At 52.2% G+C, this 6000-nt stretch overlaps 1 long non-coding RNA gene across 1 annotated transcript; it reads left to right on the plus strand.

Moving 5' to 3' along the window:
- Positions 1-3536: 3536 nt before the first annotated feature.
- Positions 3537-5265, plus strand: LOC140699658 (uncharacterized). Its single transcript, XR_012077905.1, has 2 exons — positions 3537-3756; positions 4721-5265. It is a non-coding gene; the product is annotated as an uncharacterized lncRNA (long non-coding RNA).
- Positions 5266-6000: the final 735 nt, after the last annotated feature.

Here is a 6000-nt window from a genome sequence, read left to right on the forward strand (position 1 = left end):
CCGTCAGGGAGTCTTCCCAGGCTCTGCTTTGTGTGGTCCAGTGCCTTCCCCTCCCCGCTCAGCCTGTCACCACCCTGCATCCTCCTCACCATCACTGTCTGCCTCTGGGAATTCCAGTTGCTCCAGCTGTGCCAGTAGGAGGTTGGCCTGCTGCTCCAGGTCTGAGCCAGGCATGCTCAGCTCTATGTAAGCCAGCACGGTCTTAAGGCCTGGAAATTCTGGAGGCTGATGGAAATCATCTGGGTACTGGAGCCGCCAGGTGCCCAGGATGGACAACTAGGTCCTGGAGGTAGTCAGGGGGACACCAGAGTCAGAGGCTTGGCCTTTCCTACCACATTGGGCTCCCAGGGTAGCCCTGCAGGGACCTGGGCCTTTTTGCCTTTGGCTCCTGCCCATCCAGAGGTCGGCTCTGCTCCATGTCCCATCTCAGCTGGCAGTGTGGGCAGAGGCGGGCTTGGACACAGAGGAGGGGCTGCTACAAGCCTTCTGAAGGGACAGCCCTGGCTCAATGGCATGACCACCTGTCCACCGCTTCAGGGACACCTGTCACACTGCTATGTCCCTCTCCCTGCCCCTCCCCACTGGATGGCACGTCTGTGAGGACAGGCAGGCTGTGTGCTCTGCGCACTGCCCTCTAAGGGACACGGGAGCTGCTCTATGAGTGCCTGAGCCAGGAGGGAACAGACAGGCTGTGTCAGTCGCCCAGCCTGCCCGTGGGCCTCCTCTCACCTCAGCCTTAAGCTCCTGCACCTGCTGGTTGCATAAACCCCCAGGGACCCTTCCTGGGTCTCCTTCTGCCCCTGTCACTCAGCATCATCAGGATGGGCTCAGCTGTCCCCTGAGGCTCATTGGGTCCCCTAAGCACCACCTGAATCTCCACCATTGAGGCTACACTAGATTGTGGGCGGGACGCTCTCCTCTCCTTGTGTTCTGTGTCTCCCAAAGGGCGTGTGGGCAGTGATGGGATAGATAGGGGTTCGATGTGGGATTTCTTAGGGGTTGACACTCTCCTCTGACCTCCCAGATGCCCTTCACAGCGCCACAGTCCCATCCACATCTCTCTGGGTCTCCTCTCCTCTTTGCCGGGGGGAGCCCTAAGACTTCTGCTGTGAAGCCAGAATCACTGGGTATGTGGGATCCAGGATGCTGCCCACCTCTGCCTAACCAGAGAGCCCACAGCTTCACACACTATTTGGGGAAGGAGTCCCTCCCCCTTCAATCCAAGAGACTCACTCTTTCAGATGGTGCAGGGGTCCCCCGTCCTCTTCAGTAAAAGGGAGGATGCATCAGTATCTAGAGGAGAGCAGGAAGGCATCACATGGACTGTCCTGAGCACACTAGCTGGATGTGCTGTCTAGTGTGACAGTGTGACTCCCAGGAGAATGCAAGCCCTGGAGGGCAAAGCTGTTGTCTGCTCAATGCATTAAATGATGGTTGTTCCTAGAAAAGCCCCTGTCCCTGGGGGCCCTTCCTATACATTTGAAGAATGAGTGAGCCCACCTACCCCCATAGCACACATCTGAGTGGGCCTGGGACACCACTTGTCCCTCCCAGGGATTCCTGCTCTCACTCTCCCAGGGCAGGGACAGCTAATGGCGTCACAGGTCCCCTTTGAAATGGGAAAACACTTCCACCCAAGGCCAAAGTCCCAGTGACACAGGAGGCAGGGGCTTCTTCATGGGTAGGATGACAATGACAAATTCACACAACCACAGCCCTGCCAGCTGACCTTTCCGTGAGCCAGGTCCCCAGAAAGCAATATCCATGAAGGCCTCCCTCTGTTCCTACCCTCCTAGGCCTGATCCTCTATTGACCCCAGTGTGCAGGGGGGCAAACTGAGGCTTTGAGAGGTAGAGGAACAATGCCTTATGTCTCTGCTGGTAGGTGGCTGAGTCACCAATGTCCCATGAATACAGAGTGCTCACGTTTGGAACAGATGTTCCAGCACCTGCTGGGCGGTGGCAAAATTTCGATAATTGCCTAGAAATGTGTTCAGATAGGAGGGGTGGCCACCCAGGATGGCAGGTACCAGCTTTGCCACCAGCTTCTCCAGCCTGTGTCACTGGAGGCTCCACAGCCTGTAGTCCTCTTCCCTGCTGCCTGATGGTCCAGCTCCCCCCTGGGGTGGAAAGAGGAGAGACATGAGTCAGAGGCAGCACTGGGGACCCCCAGGAGCTTGGGGCTGAAGACCAGACTGACTCCTCAAGCCTCAGGGTCCTGTGCATGAGGGGGAACCAGGGGAGCCTTGAGCAGATTCAAGGTTCTTGGCATCACCACTAAAGGGGGCGAAGGGCAATGATGAAACGCATTAGTGTCTCAGATCCCTGTGTCAGCACTACAGTGCCAGCAACTCCCTGCATGCAGTACATCACCTCTGTGACTGCTGTCACAACATTCCATTCTAGAGATGAGAACACAGTGGCTGAGCCTGGGGTAGGAGGGCTCAGGATCTTCAGGTCAATGTGGACACGTGGGGACGGAGGAGAAACAGGACAGTGTGTAGAAAAATGCAGAAACACCATTGACTTTACATGAACTGAAGTTCTGTCAAAGTCTCTGAGATTCAGACTCATATGTGGTCACTGACTTGCATGTGGCCACAGCTGGGCCTGGGCTGTGAGGGCAGGTAGGGGAGATGGGGCATCAGATTCCTTTGCCAGCAGGTCTCTAAGAGGCAGCCTAGGGGAGGAGCGGGGCAGCTATTGGGCCCAGAGCTTCCTGGGTGTGGAATCTTCTTGCTGGCACTCACCCTGAGCACGTCCTGGGCTCTGCTGCTGTCGTGGGGCACCTGCCTCCCAGCAGGGAGGTGGAGCGGGGATCTCCATGGACCAGGTCCTGTCCCATCTCCTGTATGGAGTCCTGCAAACACAGTGCCCAGTGGTCAGGCAGAGACCTCAGAGCCCTTTCTGGTTCTCTTGGTGGTTCTCCAACCCATAAGACATCTCCAGTCCTGACACACATACACCACTGTCTGCACAAACCTCCTTCAGGGACAAAAAAGCTGACAAAGTGGGGGCCTTGTATTCCCATTGACACAGATATGATGCCCCTCAGGAGTCCTCTTTCCCCCTTATCAGCCCTGTCCTTGGGTGTGGCCGTGTTACCAAGTGCTCAACAACCTATTCCTGCCCAGAAGGGACACATCCCCTCAAGTCCACCTTCCCCGACATGGAGATGAGGGGAAGTGGGCCTGCCCAGGGAGGGCCCCCAGTGGAGGCTGGTCCCAGACTGGCCTTCTCCAGGCCACCCTGTTTTACCTCAGGCAGCCTCCTCAAAATAGGCCAGAGTCATCTGTGTTGAGGGTTCCACAGATGCCTACAGACATTGAACAACCTCTCAGTCCAGAGTTTCCTGGTGGAGAAGCCCCGAGAGACTGGGAAACAAGAAGAGAGCATGTTTCTTCTGTAACTGTCTCCAGCCAAGTGAGCTGGCTCTGGGGCCATCACTAGAATGTGGGTGCCTGGTAACCAGGTTCCATTTCTGTTGGGGTCTGTTAAGGATGTGATGTCACTTCCTGGGGTCCACTTCCTGGAACCCCCTCCTCAGACAACACCTCCACACACAGCCCTCTGGGCTGTTGCCTGCTCACCCCCTTCTCCAAACAAACCCACCTCTTCCACAGTTACAGCTGCCCTGCCCTCTCCACGGCTCCTGGGGAGGGTCTGTGTGCAGCTGTAAGAAGATGTCCTGGTTTCCAGACTCAGCTCCTCATCCTTACCTGTTTTCCATCCTGGATAAGTCCTGGTGTCTGTCCAGGTCTGTGTCTCCCCACCTGCACAATGGAAATGATTCTAGCAGATACTTCTAGGAATGTCCTCAGGTGTAAGTGGAATAAGGCCTAAACAATGGGGGAGTGATATCACCTGTAGGTGGTGACTTCAACCCATGTTTTTCTTTCTCTAGCTTCCTCCTCCATGTCTGTTCCTCTTCTGACCCCACCCCATAATCCTTATTCAATGTACAGTGGTGCACAGATGTCTATGTGTTTGTGTGTGTGTGTGTGTGTGTGTGTGTGTGTGTCTAAGCTGTGCTCACAGTGTGTGGCCAACAGAAAACTGCCCCCACACAAAAGGGATGGGCAAGAGCATCCTGAGGTCTGAGGGTTTCTAATTTCCATAGCAAACTCAAGAGGGGATGAGGCCCTAGCTAAAATCTCAGAGCACATGACTCAAGGCCATGCAGGTAGCAGGGCTGGAGATGAGATCAAACACAGTCTGGTGCTACTGTCCACTCTCATTACCATGGTGCTGGAGGCAGGAGACTGTCCCCTTCAGCAGTCACACATCCTGGCCAGCTGGATTTCTCTGGCTGTACCCACAGTGGCCCAGGGATTGACAGGAAGATGATGGCTGCCATCACCATTGGGCTTGTCAATGTTATTTGCTCCTTCCTTCATGTTCCTGCTCTTAAATGACTCTCCCCAAAACTCAGGCTTGCTGTCAGGTTTTATCCAGTTCTAACTGCAGTAAAAACAGCTTCTGGGTCATCATGAACAGAGTATTTTTCATCAGCTTTGTACTGCCACTTGGTTGAAACCCCCTGGGAAGCAGTTTTTCCCCGTGGTTTCATTATAAGGTCATATTAGTTTTGCCATTTGTTTAGATTCCTCATATTAATTATATCACTTATTATTTGTCTTTGACTTACTTCACATAGTATGATAATTTCTAGTTTTCCCAGACATATTCCTCAATGTTTACAGCAGCTCTATTTACAACAGCCAAGATGTGGAAGCAAAGTACATGTCCATCAACAGATGAATGGATAAGGAAGATGTCACCTGTATACACCATGGATTACTATAAAAAGTTAATGAGGTAATGTTATTTACAGGTAAATGGAATGGATGCAGAGATTATCATACTTAGTGAAGTAATTCAGACAGAAAGATAAATTTATAACTTATATGTGGAAATAAACAAACAAAAAAGTGATTCAAATGACCTTATTTAGAAAACAGAAACAGACTCAGAGACAGAAAACCATCTATGGTTACCAGGGGGTAAAGTGGTTTTTGGGGAGGGATAAATTAGGAGTGTGGGATTACAGATACTCAATAGTATGTACAAAATTGATAAACAACAAAGACCTACTGTATAACACAGGGAAATATATCCAGTAACTTGTTATAACCTATGATGGAATAGAACATGAGAATGAACATATATACAAGTATAACTGAAGCATTATGTTGTACACCAGGAACATATACAACACTGTAAATCAAATATACTTCCATGAAATAATAAAGTGTATCAGAACTGATCTAATCTCATAAGTGTCCAAGGTTTAAGAGGCCCCAGGCTGCCTTCTGGAACTCTCTTCTCACTGCTCCCCCTATCCTTGCAGCAGCTCCATCCCCCAATGGGCTCAAACCAGAACCTGGGACTCTGTCTGCTCCCTCTTTCTTCCTCACTCCACATGCAGTTGGATCCTCCCCTGTCCCTGGGTCCCAACTTCAAATGCTTTCATCACCTCTCTGAATGTCCCTCCCCCATCCTTTCCAGGCCACCACTGACATTGTCCCAGATTCATGTTCTTTTCTTCCATTTCTCGCTGCCTCTGATCCAATACAGGGATGTTGAAAAGATACATCTGTTTGGGTCTCTGTGCTAACATGCAAGAAATCTCTCAGGGGCATTTGGGAACAAGCCCCAATCCTCAGCCAGACCTGAAGGCCCTCCTCCTGCCAACAGCCCACCTGGACTTTCTCCCCTTGGTCCAGTCAGGCTAGGCTCTGTCTGTTCTGCCCAGGACCACCTCCTTCCCGACCTTCAAAAGCCCCAGGCTGGGAGCCCATTGAACTCTTTACCCGGATGTCTCCTTGAGGTATACGTCAAATACTGGAGGTTGCTCTGCCCTGGGCACTCATTTCCTCCCCCAGGGCTCTTTCCATAGCCGCAGGAGATGCAGTCTGGCCTTGTGGGCCCCAGTACTTGCCTGGGAAGTGGTAGGAAGCTGGGACTCTAGGAAACCTCAGGTCCCCAGTCCCATGATTCA

The sequence above is a fragment of the Vicugna pacos genome, chromosome 11, assembly GCF_048564905.1.
Source record: "Vicugna pacos chromosome 11, VicPac4, whole genome shotgun sequence".
NCBI classification, from domain to species: domain Eukaryota; kingdom Metazoa; phylum Chordata; class Mammalia; order Artiodactyla; family Camelidae; genus Vicugna; species Vicugna pacos.